A 15,236-nucleotide genomic window follows, 5' to 3' on the forward strand; every position below is an offset into this window, starting at 1 on the left:
ACTGGTTAGAAATGTTAAAAAAGAGATAAGGAAAGCAAAAAGAAACTATAAGTTCGCGTAGCAGGGCAAGCGAAGATAAATTCTAAAGTTTTTTCAGTTATATCGAACTAAGACTAGGGAAAGGATAGGTCCATTAAAAACTGAGACAGGTCAAATAACGGATAATGACGAAGTAGTATTTTTCAATAAATATTTTATATCTGTATTTATTAAAGAGGTACTTAACAATATGCCTTCAGTCGAACAAGTCTATATGGGTGGGGACAAGGACAGGTTGACTAGTTTAGCAGTTACCAGGAAGGATGTAATTAAACAAATAGTAAAACTAAAACCAAACTAATCCCCAGGGCCGGATGAAGTGTTTGCCAGGGTGCTTAAAGAATGCAAAGAGGAGCTTTCCGACCCACTGTCTACCATATTTAATAAATCAATAGAGTCAGGCACAGTGCCAGAGTTATGGAAGGTAGCTAATGTGGTACCAATATTTAAGAAAGGAGATAGATCACTTGCGTCAAACTATCGGCCAATTAGCCTAACGTCTATTGTTGGAAAGTTACTTGAATCAATATTTGCAAATGCAATTCGTCTTCATCTTGAAAAACATAAATTAATAAACGAGTCACAACATGGTTTTACAAATGGCCGTTCATGTTTAACAAATTTGCTAAGTTTTTATTCTAGCATAGTTGAGGCAGTTGATAGTGGTAAGGATTGTGATGTTGTGTACCTTGACTTTAGCAAAGCTTTTGATACAGTGCCACATGAAAGACTAATTAAAAAAATAGAAGCTCATGGTATTGGGGGTGCTATATTAACTTGGATTAGGGAATGGCTATTCCAAAGGAAGCAGAGAGTTAGTATAAATGGGGTTAAGTCAGAGTGGGATAAAGTTGTTAGTGGAGTACCTCAGGGATCTGTCCTCGGACAGACTTGGTTGTTTATAATATATATAAATGATTTTGATTCAGATTTGAGTAGCAACATTTGCAAATTTGTCGATGATACGAATATCGGCAGGGAAATTAATTCGGAGGAGGACTCACTATCACTTCAAGTTGATCTAGATAGGGTATTGAAATGGTCAAAGGATTGGCAAATGCAGTTTAATGCTGATAAATGTAAAGTTCTGAGGCTAGGTAATGATGATATAGTTACAAGATACGAGCTAGATGGTGTTGAGATTGCGAAGTCGGATTGCGAAAGGGATCTGGGAGTTATAATTAGTAAGAATTTAAAACAAAAGGATCAATGCATGAATGTTCGTAATAAGGCGACTAGGACACTGGGATTTATTAATCGAAGCGTTAGTAACAAAACACCTGGTGTGGTTCTTAAGCTATATCTTGCTCTGGTTAGGCCCCATTTAGATTATGCAGGCCAGTTTTGGTCGCCATATTATAGAATGGATATAAATTCACTTGAACGTGTCCAGCGTAGGATGACTAAGTTAATTCCCCAAATTAGAAATCTTTCATATGAAGAAAGATTAACAAAGCTTAAGTTGCATTCACTGGAAAGGCGAAGAGTTAGGGGTGACATGATAGAGGTTTACAAGTGGATGAATGGACATAACCGGGGGGATATTAATAGGGTATTAAAAGTATCAACACAGGACAGAACACGAAACAATGGGTATAAATTGGATAAGTTTAAATTTAGGAAAGACTTGGGTAAATACTGGTTCAGTAACAGGGTTGTTGATTTGTGGAACCAATTGCCGCGTAACATTGTGTAGGTGGGGTCCCTCGATTGTTTCAAGCACGGGTTGGACAAGTATATGAGTGGGATTGGGTGGTTATAGAATAGGAGCTGCCTCGTATGGGCCAATAGGCCTTCTGCAGTTACCTTTGTTCTTATGTTCTTATGTTCTTATGAACGGCCATTTGTAAAACCATGTTGCGACTCATTTATTAATTTATGTTTTTCAAGATGGAGACGAATTGTATTTGCAATTATTGATTCAAGTAACTTTCCCACAATAGACGTTAGGCTATTTGACCGATAGTTTGACGCAGGTGATCTATCTCCTTTCTTAAAAATTGGTACCACATTAGCTACCTTCCATGACTCTGGCACTCTGCCTGACTCTATTGATTTATTAAATATGGTAGACAGTGGGTCGGAAAGCTCCTCTTTGCATTCTTTAAGCACCCTGGCAAACACTTCATCCGGCCCTGGGGATTTGTTTGGTTTTAGTTTTTGTAATTGTTTATTTACATCTTCCCTGGTAACTACTAAACTAGTCAACCTGTCCTCACCCACATAGACTTGTTCGGCTGAAGGCATATTGTTAAGTTCTTCTTTAGTAAATACAGATATAAAATATTTGTTAAAAATACTACTCATCTCCTTGTCATTATCCGTTATTTGACCTGTCTCAGATTTTAATCGACCTATCCATTTCCGAAGCGAATTTTGGTTGTGGGAGATTCCCAGGTGAGGTATTTAGACAGAACGTTTTGTGCCAGAGATAGGGGGAACAGATTAAGGGTTTGCTATCCGGGAGCTGGAATTGGTGATATTGTTGGAAACATGAATAATAATAATAATAATAATAATAATAATTTTTATTTAGGCAAAGGTACATACATAAAGAGATTTTACAAAGTTTGTTGGCTTTATAGATAGAGCTAGTACATACAATGCCTAAAGCCACTATTACGCAAAGCGTTTCGGGCAGGAAAAAACACTACTGACTAAAGCTTAAAACTAATGGGTAAAAAGAAAAAAATGCGTTGAGTACAAATAAAAATAGAGGTAAAAGAGGGGGGGAACATTGTTGAAAAAACAGCACAAATACAATTATAAATTATTACAGAAAATTACATTAAAACAGCGTTGATTTGTAAAACAAAAAAAAAAAAAAAAAAACATACATGGGTTGACAATAGAAGGGTAAGGTAGGTTACATGGAATTTATTAGGTATAGCTTCGTTTTTAACTTAAACTGGTTGAGAGAGGTACTGTCTTTAACATGGTTGGGAAGGTCATTCCACATCCTGGGCCCCTTGATTTGTAGAGCATTTCTGGTTTGATTAAGTCGTACTCTAGGAATATCAAAACTGTATTTATTTCTGGTGTGGTGCTCATGGGTTCTGTTACAACCTTCTATGAAGCTTTTGAGATCAGGATTGGCATTACAATTTAGCGTTTTGTATATGTATAATACACATGAGTGAATGTGCAGTGACTTAATGTCTAACATATTCAGAGATTTGAGTAGGGGTACCGAGTGATGTCTGGGGCCAGAGTTGGATATTGTCCTAATAGCAGCTTTGTGTTGAGTAATTAGAGGACGTAAGTGATTTTGGGTAGTAGAGCCCCAAGCACAAATACCATAGTTGAGATATGGATAGATAAGGGAGTAATAGAGAGTCACCAGGGCAGGGCGTGGTACATAATATCTGATCTTAGAAAGAATGCCCACAGTTTTTGAAACTTTTTTTGATATGTTTAGAATGTGTCCCTGGAAATTCAGCTTGTGGTCAATGAGAATGCCAAGGAATTTGCCATCTAATTTGTTACAAATTTGGGTATTATTTATTTTGAGATTTATTTGATTAGAGGATTTATTGCCAAACAGAATATAGAAAGTTTTGTCAATGTTAAGGGTGAGTTTGTTGGCAGTTAGCCACAGATGGACTTTATTTAGCTCAGTATTTACTGTGGCATTTAGAGCAAGGGGATCAGGACTGGAGTAAATGAAGGTTGTGTCGTCAGCAAATAGGATTGGTTTGAGGTGTTGGGAGGCATTTGGAAGGTCATTAATGTAGATGAGAAAGAGGAGAGGGCCAAGTATGCTGCCCTGGGGAACACCAATGTTGATGGGTAGGGTGGGCGAAATTGTATTATTCACAGAAACACATTGGAGCCTGTCAGTAAGGTAGGATTTGAGGTATTGTAGGGAGTGTCCTCTGACACCATAATGATGTAATTTAAGAAGAAGGTTTTGGTGGTTGACAGTATCGAAAGCTTTACGCAGGTCCACAAATAACCCAACAGGGAACTCATTTTTATCAAGAGCTGTATGAATCGAGTTAAGCATACTAATAAGTGCATCGTTAGTGCTTTTTTGGGGCCTGAAGCCATATTGGCAAGGGCTAAGTATATTGAGTTTGGCTAGATATGAGTAAAGCTGCTTATAGATTAGTTTTTCAAAAATTTTTGACAAGTTTGGCAGGATTGATATAGGTCTGTAGTTGTTAACATCTGTGAGATCACCACATTTGTGGACAGGCGTTACTCTCGCTTTTTTTAGAATATCTGGAAAGGTTTGGAGTTCAAGTGACTTGTTGAAGAGCAAAGCAATAGCAGGGGCTAAAGATCTGGAGGCTTTTTTGTAGATTAAAGTTGGTATCTCCTCAAGGGCACCAGACTTGGTTTTAAGGGAAAGGATTATCTCATTGACGTCAATGGAATTAATAGGCTTTAGGTACAGAGACTGGGGATAGTTCCCTGTAAGATAGTCCTTAATGTCAGTACTGGAAGATGGAATATCATTAGCAAGGGATGAACCAATGGAAGAGAAGAACCTATTGAACTCAATAGCAGAATCAGAGGCTGAAAGCTGACCATCGTTATTAGACAGGAGAGTCGGTTTGCTATTTAAAGACTTTTTTGATCCCAATATTTGTGAAATTGTTCTCCATGTTTGTTTAATGTTGCTCTTTATTTGGGTAAATTTATCTTCGTAGTATTTAGTTTTGGCTCGTCTAATTATCTTAGATAGCAATAATGAGTAATTCTTTGAGAATTCTTTGGAGACAATCCCTAACCTATACTTTTTCTCAAGGTCATGTTTTTTATTAATAGATTTAAGTATTCCCTTTGTAAGCCAAGGATTGTTAAGCCTTTTGGTTGTGACTTGTTTTGTAAGCATAGGACAGTGGGTATTATAAAGACTAAGAGTTATTTGAAGAAAAGATTGAACTGCTAGGTTGATGTCCTCTATGTTACCTAACTCGGACTCCCAGTTGACATTATCAGTAGCAGTTATAAAATTGTCTATAGCAGTTTCATTGTGTAGTCTAAAACGTATCTCTCTTGACTCAAGAGGTGGTTTGCTAATGTTAGTTAAGAGAAATGTGGGGTAATGGTCTGTAGTGCTATCGGTGATTATACCTGAAGTAAGCGGAGAGGTTATATTTGTCCAGATGTGATCAAGAGTCGTGGCAGTGCTATCAGTGATTCTAGTAGGTCTAGTGATTAAGGGTATGAGGAAGCAGGAATTCATACAGTTGAGGAAGCTAACAGCAGTAGGGTGTTCTGGCTCGCAGAGGTCAATATTAAAGTCCCCTGCAATAATTAGGTGGTTTTTGTTCAGTCTGTTATCAAGTATTAGATTTCTAAGGTGATATTATGACGGGAAATGGGAACAAACCCATTATTTGTATTAGTGCAGGGGGTAATGATGTTGGGCGAGTTAGGAGTGAGGAACTAATACAGAGATTCAGGACAGCCATTGAATTAGTTAGGAGCAAGGGAGGAATCCTGATCATATATGGCATTCTTCCAAGAAAGGGAGTGGGAAATGAATGGATGTCGAGGGCACTTGGTGTCAATTGACGGCTGGAAAGATATTGCAAATCAAATGCAATATCTTTCATACACAACTGGGAACACTTCTATGGAAGAAATGTATGCTCGTGATGGGGTGCATCTATCGAGGGCTGGGGTTGTTGCTGTTGCGAACTTGTTGGAACCAGTGGTTAGAGGTGTTTGCTTGGGTTTAAACTGATAGTAGATAGTGGTATGGGAATTAATTTAGAGGAAGGAGGTAATAAAAGTATGTGTTCGTGGGAGAAAAGAATTGGCAAAATGATCAGGGAAAGAAAAGGGCCTCAAAATAACAATTCACTTAGGATATATTACACTAACAGTAGAAGTCTAAGAAATAAAATAAATGAATTAAATGCTCTTGTCTGCACAGAAAAAATAGATATTATCGCACTTACCGAAACGTGGATGAATGTAGAAAATAGAGAACTATTAGCTGAATATCAAATAAATGGATTTAAACTATTTCACACAGATAGATATATTAGACGAGGAGGGGGAGTAGCCATATGTGTTTGAAATGTAGTCTCAAAGAGGGAATCAAAACTGAGCCACACACAGAAACTATTTGGATAGAATTAAACGAAAAAGCAAATAATATTATAATAGGAGTTATATATAGGCCACCAAATTTAGACAGAATGGAAGCAAAGCATCTATGGGATGAAATATCTAGAGCATCTAGATCTAACAGTATTTATGTCATGGGTGACTTTAATTTTAGCGGAATAAACTGGTTGAACAAAACAGGGAATAGTGAAGCAGAAGATTTTCTAGAATTAATTGACGATTGCTTTCTTACGCAACACATTAAGGAACCAACACGGGAAAATAATATTTTAGATTTAGTGTTAACTAACAGGCAAACGCAAATTAATGACATCGAAATAGGGAGTGAGCTAGGGAGCAGTGATCACAAAGAAATCAGATTTAGCATAGAATGGAATAGACCAGTAGGAGAAAATTCTGTTAAAGTGCCAGATTTTCGAAAAGCTGATTTTAATAGCTTAAGAAATTTTTTGGGTCAAATTGATTGGAAAGGCTTGGGTATGGGGTGTGGGCCGGTCTTGGAGCGAGACATGAACCCAGCGATAGGTGACTTAAATGGGGATTTCGATGTGGATTCAATATATAACTTATTTAAGAATATTCTAAACAAAGCACAGGAACGTAGTATACCATACAAATTGAATAGATCGTATACATAAGAACATAAGAACAAAGGTAACTGCAGAAGGCCTATTGGCCCATACGAGGCAGCTCCTATTCTATAACCACCCAATCCCACTCATATACTTGTCCAACCCGTGCTTGAAACAATCGAGGGACCCCACCTCCACAATGTTACGCGGCAATTGGTTCCACAAATCAACAACCCTGTTACTGAACCAGTATTTACCCAAGTCTTTCCTAAATCTAAACTTATCCAATTTATATCCATTGTTTCGTGTTCTGTCCTGTGTTGATACTTTTAATACCCTATTAATATCCCCCCGGTTATGTCCATTCATCCACTTGTAAACCTCTATCATGTCACCCCTAACTCTTCGCCTTTCCAGTGAATGCAACTTAAGCTTTGTTAATCTTTCTTCATATGAAAGATTTCTAATTTGGGGAATTAACTTAGTCATCCTACGCTGGACACGTTCAAGTGAATTTATATCCATTCTATAATATGGCGACCAAAACTGAACTGCATAATCTAAATGGGGCCTAACTAGAGCAAGATATAGCTTGAGAACCACACCAGGTGTCTTGTTACTAACGCTGCGATTAATAAATCCAAGTGTCCGATTTGCCTTATTACGAACATTTATGCATTGATCCTTTTGTTTTAAATTCTTACTAATCATAACTCCCAGATCCCTTTCGCAATCCGACTTCGCAATCACAACACCATCTAGCTCGTATCTTGTAACTCTATCATCATTACCTAACCTCAGAACTTTACATTTATCAGCATTAAACTGCATCTGCCAATCCTTTGACCATTTCAAAACCCTATCTAGATCAACTTGAAGTGATAGTGAGTCCTCCTCCGAATTAATTTCCCTACCGATTTTCGTATCATCGGCAAATTTGCAAATGTTGCTACTCAAACCTGAATCTAAATCATTTATATATATTATAAACAACAGAGGTCCCAGGACAGAGCCTTGAGGCACTCCACTTACAACATTTTCCCACTCTGACTTGATTCCATTTATACTAACTCTCTGTTTCCTTTGGTATAGCCATGCCCTAATCCAGCTTAATATAGCACCCCCAATACCATGAGACTCTATTTTTTTAATCAGTCTTTCATGTGGCACTGTATCAAAAGCTTTGCTAAAGTCAAGGTATACAACATCGCAATCCTTACCACTATCAACTGCCTCAACAATGCTAGAATAAAAAGATAACAAATTTGTTAAACATGAACGGCCATTTATAAAACCATGTTGCGACTCAATTATTAATTTATGTTTTTCAAGATGAAGACGAATTTTATTTGCTATTATAGATTCGAGTAACTTTCCCACAATAGACGTTAGGCTAATTGGTCGATAGTTAGACGCAAGTGATCTATCTCCTTTCTTAAAAACTGGTATCACATTAGCAACTTTCCAAAACTCTGGCACTCTGCCTGACTCTATTGATTTATTAAATATGGTTGACAGTGGGTCACAAAGCTCCTCTTTGCATTCTTTAAGCACCCTAGCAAACACTTCATCCGGCCCTGGGGATTTGTTTGGTTTGAGTTTTACTATTTGTTTAAGAACATCCTCCCTGGTAACTGCTAAACTCGTCAACCTGTCCTCGTCCCCACCCACATAGACTTGTTCGGCTGAAGGCATATTGTTAAGTTCCTCTTTAGTAAATACAGATACAAAATATTTATTAAAAATACTACTCATCTCTTCATCACTATCTGTTATTTGACCTGTCTCAGTTTTTAATGGACCTATCCTTTCCCTAGTCTTAGTACGATATAACTGAAAAAACCCTTTAGGATTTGTCTTTGCTTGCCCTGCTATGCGAACTTCATAGTTTCTTTTTGCTTTCCTTATCTCTTTTTTAACATTTCTAACCAGTTGTACGAATTCCTGTTCTAAAGTGACCTCCCCATTTTTAATCCTTTTGTACCAAAAGGATTAAAAATTCACTCCCTATTTCGATGTCATTAATTTGCGTTTCCCTGTTAGTTAACACTAAATCTAAAATATTATTTTCCCGTGTTGGTTCCTTAATGTGTTGCGTAAGAAAGCAATCGTCAATTAATTCTAGAAAATCTTCTGCTTCACTATTCCCTGTTTTGTTCAACCAGTTTATTCCGCTAAAATTAAAGTCACCCATGATATAAATACTGGTAGATCTAAATGCTCTAAATATTTCATCCCATAGATGCTTTGCTTCCATTCTGTCTAAATTTGGTGGCCTATATATAACTCCTATTATAATATTATTTGCTTTTTCGTTTAATTCTATCCAAATAGTTTCTGTGTGTGGCTCTGTTTTGATTCCCTCTTTGAGACTACATTTCAAATTGTCCCTAACATATATGGCTACTCCACCTCCTCGTCTAATATATCTATCTGTGTGAAATAGTTTAAATCCATATATTTGATATTCAGCTAATAGTTCTCTATTTTCTACATTCATCCACGTTTCGGTAAGTGCAATAATATCTATTTTTTCTGTGCAGACAAGAGCATTTAATTCGTTAATTTTATTTCTTAGACTTCTACTGTTAGTGTAATATACCCTAAGTGAATTGTTATTTTGCGGACCTTCTCTTTCCCTGATCGTTTTGCCAATTCCTTTCGCCCACAAACACATACTTTTATTACCTCCTTCCTCCAAATCAATTCCCATACCTCTATCTACTAACAGTTTAAACCCAAACAAACACCTCTAACCACTTCTTCTAACGAGTTCGCAACAGCAACAACCCCAGCTCTCGATAGATGCACCCCATCACGAGCATACATTTCATTTCTTCCATAGAAGTGTTCCCAGTTGTCTATGAAAGATATTGCATTTGATTTGCAATATCTTTCCAGCCGGCAATTGACACCAAGTGCCCTCGATATCCATTCATTTCCCACTCTCTTTCTTGGAAGAATGCCACATATGATCGGGATTCCTCCCTTGCTCCTAACTAACTCTATGGCTGTTTTATACCTCTGAATCAGTTCCTCTCTCCTAACTCGACCAACATCATTTCCTCCCACGCTAATGCAAATAATGGGATTGTTCCCATTACCAGCCATAATATCATTCATGTTGTTTATAATATCACCAATGCCAGCTCCGGGATAGCAAACCCTTAACCTGTTCCCCCTATCTCTAGCACAAAACGTTCTATCCAAATACCTTATCTGGGAATCTCCCACAACTAATGTTTGCTTAGGTACTTCCTTTACTTTCTGAGGGGCCTGCGCTTCCTTTCTCTTCGTTGCTTTCCCTTTTGCGCGATCCACAGTCTCTCCACAGCACTCGTCCTCCAAAACGTCAAATGAATTAGAGGTTGCTATGGCGTTTGAAGGCGGCTTTATCAAAGTCTTCTTAAGGCCCCTGTCTTTAACAACTCTCCAAGACGAGGTCCCTTTACTGCTGGTCTCCTCCTTCGTTACTTCTCGTTGTTCTTTCAGCTGACGCACCTCCTCCCGCAGAAAGTCCAACTCTGTCCTCAGGGCTCCCACTAGAGTCACCAGGTCCTTAACAACAACTTCCATATTGCAATGATAATATAACAACACTCAGGAGCTCCGGTTAACACAACCTCTCACTGTGACTTCACCTGACCGACTCCGAATCAGCATTAAACTGCATCTGCCAATCCTTTGACCATTTCAAAACCCTATCTAGATCAACTTGAAGTGATAGTGAGTCCTCCTCCGAATTAATTTCCCTACCGATTTTCGTGTCATCGGCAAATTTGCAAATGTTGCTACTCAAACCTGAATCTAAATCATTTATATATATTATAAACAACAGAGGTCCCAGGACAGAGCCCTGAGGTACTCCACTAACAACATTATCCCACTCTGACTTAACCCCATTTATACTAACTCTCTGTTTCCTTTGGAATAGCTATGCCCTAATCCAACTTAATATAGCACCCCCAATACCATGAGCTTCTATTTTTTTAATTAGTCTTTCATGTGGCACTGTATCAAAAGCTTTGCTCAAGTCAAGGTACACAACATCACAATCCTTACCACTATCAACTGCCTCAACTATGCTGGAATAAAAAGTTAGCAAATTTGTTAACATGAATGGCCACTTGTAAAACCATGTTGCGACTCATTTATTAATTTATGTTTTTCAAGATGGAGACGAATTGTATTTGCAATTATTGATTCAAGTAACTTTCCCACAATAGACGTTAGGCTAATTGGCCGATAGTTTGACGCAAGTGATTTATCTCCTTTCTTAAAAATTGGTACCACATTAGCTACCTTCCATGACTCTGGCACTCTGCCTGACTCTATTGATTTATTAAATATGGTAGACAGTGGCTCGGAAAGCTCCTCTTTGCATTCTTTAAGCACCCTGGCAAACACTTCATCCGGCTGTTGATTAGTTTGGTTTTAGTTTTTCTAATTGTTCAATTACATCCTCCCTGGTAACTGCTAAACTAGTCAACCTGTCCTCATCCCCACCCACATAGACTTGTTCGGCTGAAGGCATATTGTTAAGTTCTTCTTTAGTAAATACAGATATAAAATATTTGTTAAAAATACTACTCATCTCCTTGTCATTATCCGTTATTTGACCTGTCTCAGATTTTAATGGACCTATCCTTTCCCTAGTCTTAGTTCGATATAACTGAAAAAACCCTTAAGGATTTGATTTTGCTTGCTCTGCTATGCGAACTTCATAGTTTCTTTTTGCTTTCCTAATCTCTTTTTTAACATTTCTAACCAGTTTTATGAATTCCTGTTCTAAACTGACTTCCCCATTCTTAATCCTTTTGTACCAAGCTCTCTTCTTACGTATAAGGTTCTTTAAATTATTTGTTATCCACTTTGGGTCATTAGTATTCGATCTATTCAATTTGTATGGTATACTACGTTCCTGTGCTTTGTTTAGAATATTCTTAAATAAGTTATATATTAAATCCACAATAGAAATCCCCTTTTACGTCACCTGTCGCTGGGTTCATGTCTCGCTCCAAGACCGGCCCACACCCCATACCCAAGACTTTCCAATCTATTTGACCCAAAAAAATTCTTAGGCTATTAAAATCAGCTTTTCGAAAATCTGGCACTTTAACAGAATTTTCTCCTACAGGTCTATTCCATTCTATGCTAAATCTGATTACTTTGTGATCACTGTTCCCTAGCTCACTCCCTATTTCGATGTCATTAATTTGTGTGTCCCTGTTAGTTAACACTAAATCTAAAATACTATTTTCCAGCGTTGGTTCCTTAATGTGTTGCGTAAGAAAGCAATCGTCAATTAATTCTAGAAAATCTTCTGCTTCACTATTCCCTGTTTTATTCACCCAGTTTATTCCACTAAATTTAAAGTCACCCATGACATAAATACTGTTAGATCTAGATGCTCTAGATATTTCATCCCATAGATGCTCTGCTTCCAATCTGTCTAAATTTGGTGACCTATATATAACTCCTATTATAATATTATTTGCTTTTTCGTTTAATTCTATCCAAATAGTTTCTGTGTGTGGCTCAGTTTTGATTCCCTCTTTGAGACTACATTTCAAATTGTCTTTAACATATATGGCTACTCCCCCTCCTCGTCTAATATATCTATCTGTGTGAAATAGTTTAAACACATTTATTTGATATTCAGCTAATAGTTCTCTATTTTCTACATTCATCCACGTTTCGGTAAGTGCATAATATCTATTTTTTCTGTGCAGACAAGAGCATTTAATTCGTTAATTTTATTTCTTAGACTTCTACTGTTAGTGTAATATACCCTAAGTGAATATTTATTTTGAGGCCCTTTTCTTTCCCTGATCATTTTGCCAATTCTTTTCTCCTACGAACACGTACTTTTATAACCTCCTTCCTCCAAATCAATTCCCATACCACAATCTACTAACAGTTTAAACCCAAACAAACACCTCTAACCACAGGTTCCAACGAGTTCGCAACAGTAACAACCCCAGCCCTCGATACATGCACCCCATCACGAGCATACATTTCATTTCTTCCATAGAAGTGTTCCCAGTTGTCTATGAAAGAAATTGCATTTGATTTGCAATATCTTTCCAGCCGGCAATTGACACCAAGTGTCCTCGACATCCATTCATTTCTCACTCCCTTACTTGGAAGAATGCCACATGTGATCGGGATTCCTCCCTTGCTCCTAACTAATTCAATGGCTGTCCTGAATCTCTGTATTAGTTCCTCACTCCTAACTCGCCCAACATCATTACCCCTTGCACTGATACAAATAATGGGTTTGTTCCCATTTCCCGTCATAATATCATTCATGTTTCCAACAATATCACCAATTCCAGCTCCTGGATAGCAAACCCTTAATCTGTTCCCCCTATCTCTGGCACAAAACGTTCTGTCTAAATACCTCACCTGGGAATCTCCCACAACCAAAATTCGCTTCGGTACCTCCTTAACTTTCTGAGCAGCCTGAGGGGCCTGCGCTCCGCCGCTCCTCACTGATTTCCTCACTGCAGGCGCACCACAGCACTCGTCCTCCAACACGGCAAATAAATTTGCTGTCCTTAGGGAGTCTGTAGGCGGCCTTGTCAAGGTCTTTTTAAGACCTTGTGTTTATGTTCTTATGTTCTAGTTATTTTGATGTTGCAAAGAGTGTCTTTGATTTCTCCAAGAATAACTTGGCTGTGTCCGAGTGTGTCCTTCATGTCTCGAAGAGTGTCCTTGACTATTTTTTCTTTCTATCGGGGCGAAATTTTAGTTACATTTGACAATTTCTTTTAGTGTGGAAAGAAAGTGGTTACGAAAGGTTACGAAAGTGTGGAACGAGGCTACATTTGATTATTTTTTCTTACTAACGAGGTGAAATTTTAGTTACATTTGATTATTTTTGTACTCTACGAAGTATACTGTTAGTTTCGAAAGTGTGGAACGAAGTTACATTTGACCATTTTTTCTTTCTTAACAACATATAATTTTAGTTAGGTACAGTGATGTATGTCACTATTTTTTTAGTTGATAGACGAATAATTTTAGTTAAGAAATGATGAACAAGACTATTTTTTCAGTTGATAGACGATAGATAAAGTTAGTTATTAACAGTATTGGAAAGTTTCCTTTGACTATTTTTTAGCTGGGAGAAAGGTTATTTTAGTTAAGAACAGTGTTGGTAAGAAATATTAAGTTGACTGCGCGAATTACTTTGACATAGTTTTGCAAATAAAACTGGGTGACTAAATTTTGTTGGGGGAACTGTATTGGTGTTGATAATAAGAACATAAGAACAAAGGCAACTGCAGAAGGCCTATTGGCCCATACGAGGCAGCTCCTATTTATGACCACCCAATCCCTCTCATATACATGTCCAACCCATGCTTGAAACAATCGAGGGACCCCACCTCCACAATGTTACGCGGCAATTGGTTCCACAAATCAACAACCCTGTTACTGAACCAGTATTTACCCAAGTCTTTCCTAAATCTAAACTTATCCATTTTATACCCATTGTTTCGTGTTCTGTCTTGTATTGATACTTTTAATATCCTATTAATATCCCCTTTGTTATGTCCATTCACCCACTTGTAAACCTCTATCATGTCACCCCTAACTCTTCGCCTTTTCAGTGAATGTAACTTAAGCTTTGTTAATCTTTCTTCTTATGATAGATTTTTAATTTGGGGAATTAACTTCAAAATTAATTTCAAAACCCTATCTAGATCAACTTGAAGTGATAGCGAGTCCTCCTCCGAATTAATTTCCCTACCGATTTTCGTATCATCGGCAAATTTGCAAATGTTGCTACTCAAACCTGAATCTAAATCATTTATATTTATTATAAACAACAGAGGTCCCAGGACAGAGCCCTGAGGTACTCCACTAACAACATTATCCCACTCTGACTTAACCCCATTTATTCTAACTCTCTGTTTCCTTTAGAATAGCTATGCCCTAATCCAACTTAATATAGCACCCCCAATACCATGAGCATCTATATTTTTAATTAGTCTTTCATGTGGCACTGTATCAAAAGCTTTGCTAAAGTCAAGGTACACAACATCACAATCCTTTCCACTATCAAAGTAGTGAAGTTGAGGACTACAGCGACGCGCACTACCTGCCAGGTGGCACTCACGTGAGTGGCACCTGGCAGGTGGCGCGCGTCGCTCTAGTCCTCAAGGGTTTTGGGGGGAATTTCCCGGATGTTATGACGTGTGTTGGAGGAAAGTGGTGCGCGTCGCTCTAGTCCTCGGGGTTTTGGGGTGCTTTTCTGTGTGTTCTGGTCGGGAAAGAGGGAAGCCATGTTGTTTGGGATGTAGGAGAGTATGTGTTAGCGTAAGAAATAGAAGGATAAGAGTGGAATAAGAGGAAAGAGTAGTTAAATCACCTGGCAGATGGCGCGCGTCGCTCTAGTCCTCGGGGTTTTGGGGAGCTTTTTCTGTGTGTTCTGGTCGGGAAAGAGGGAAGCCATGTTGTTTGGGATGTAGGAGAGTATGTGTTAGCGTAAGAAATAGAAGGATAAGAGTGGAATAAGAGGAAAGAGTAGTT

This window comes from Procambarus clarkii, chromosome 64, assembly GCF_040958095.1.
Source record: "Procambarus clarkii isolate CNS0578487 chromosome 64, FALCON_Pclarkii_2.0, whole genome shotgun sequence".
NCBI lineage: Eukaryota > Metazoa > Arthropoda > Malacostraca > Decapoda > Cambaridae > Procambarus > Procambarus clarkii.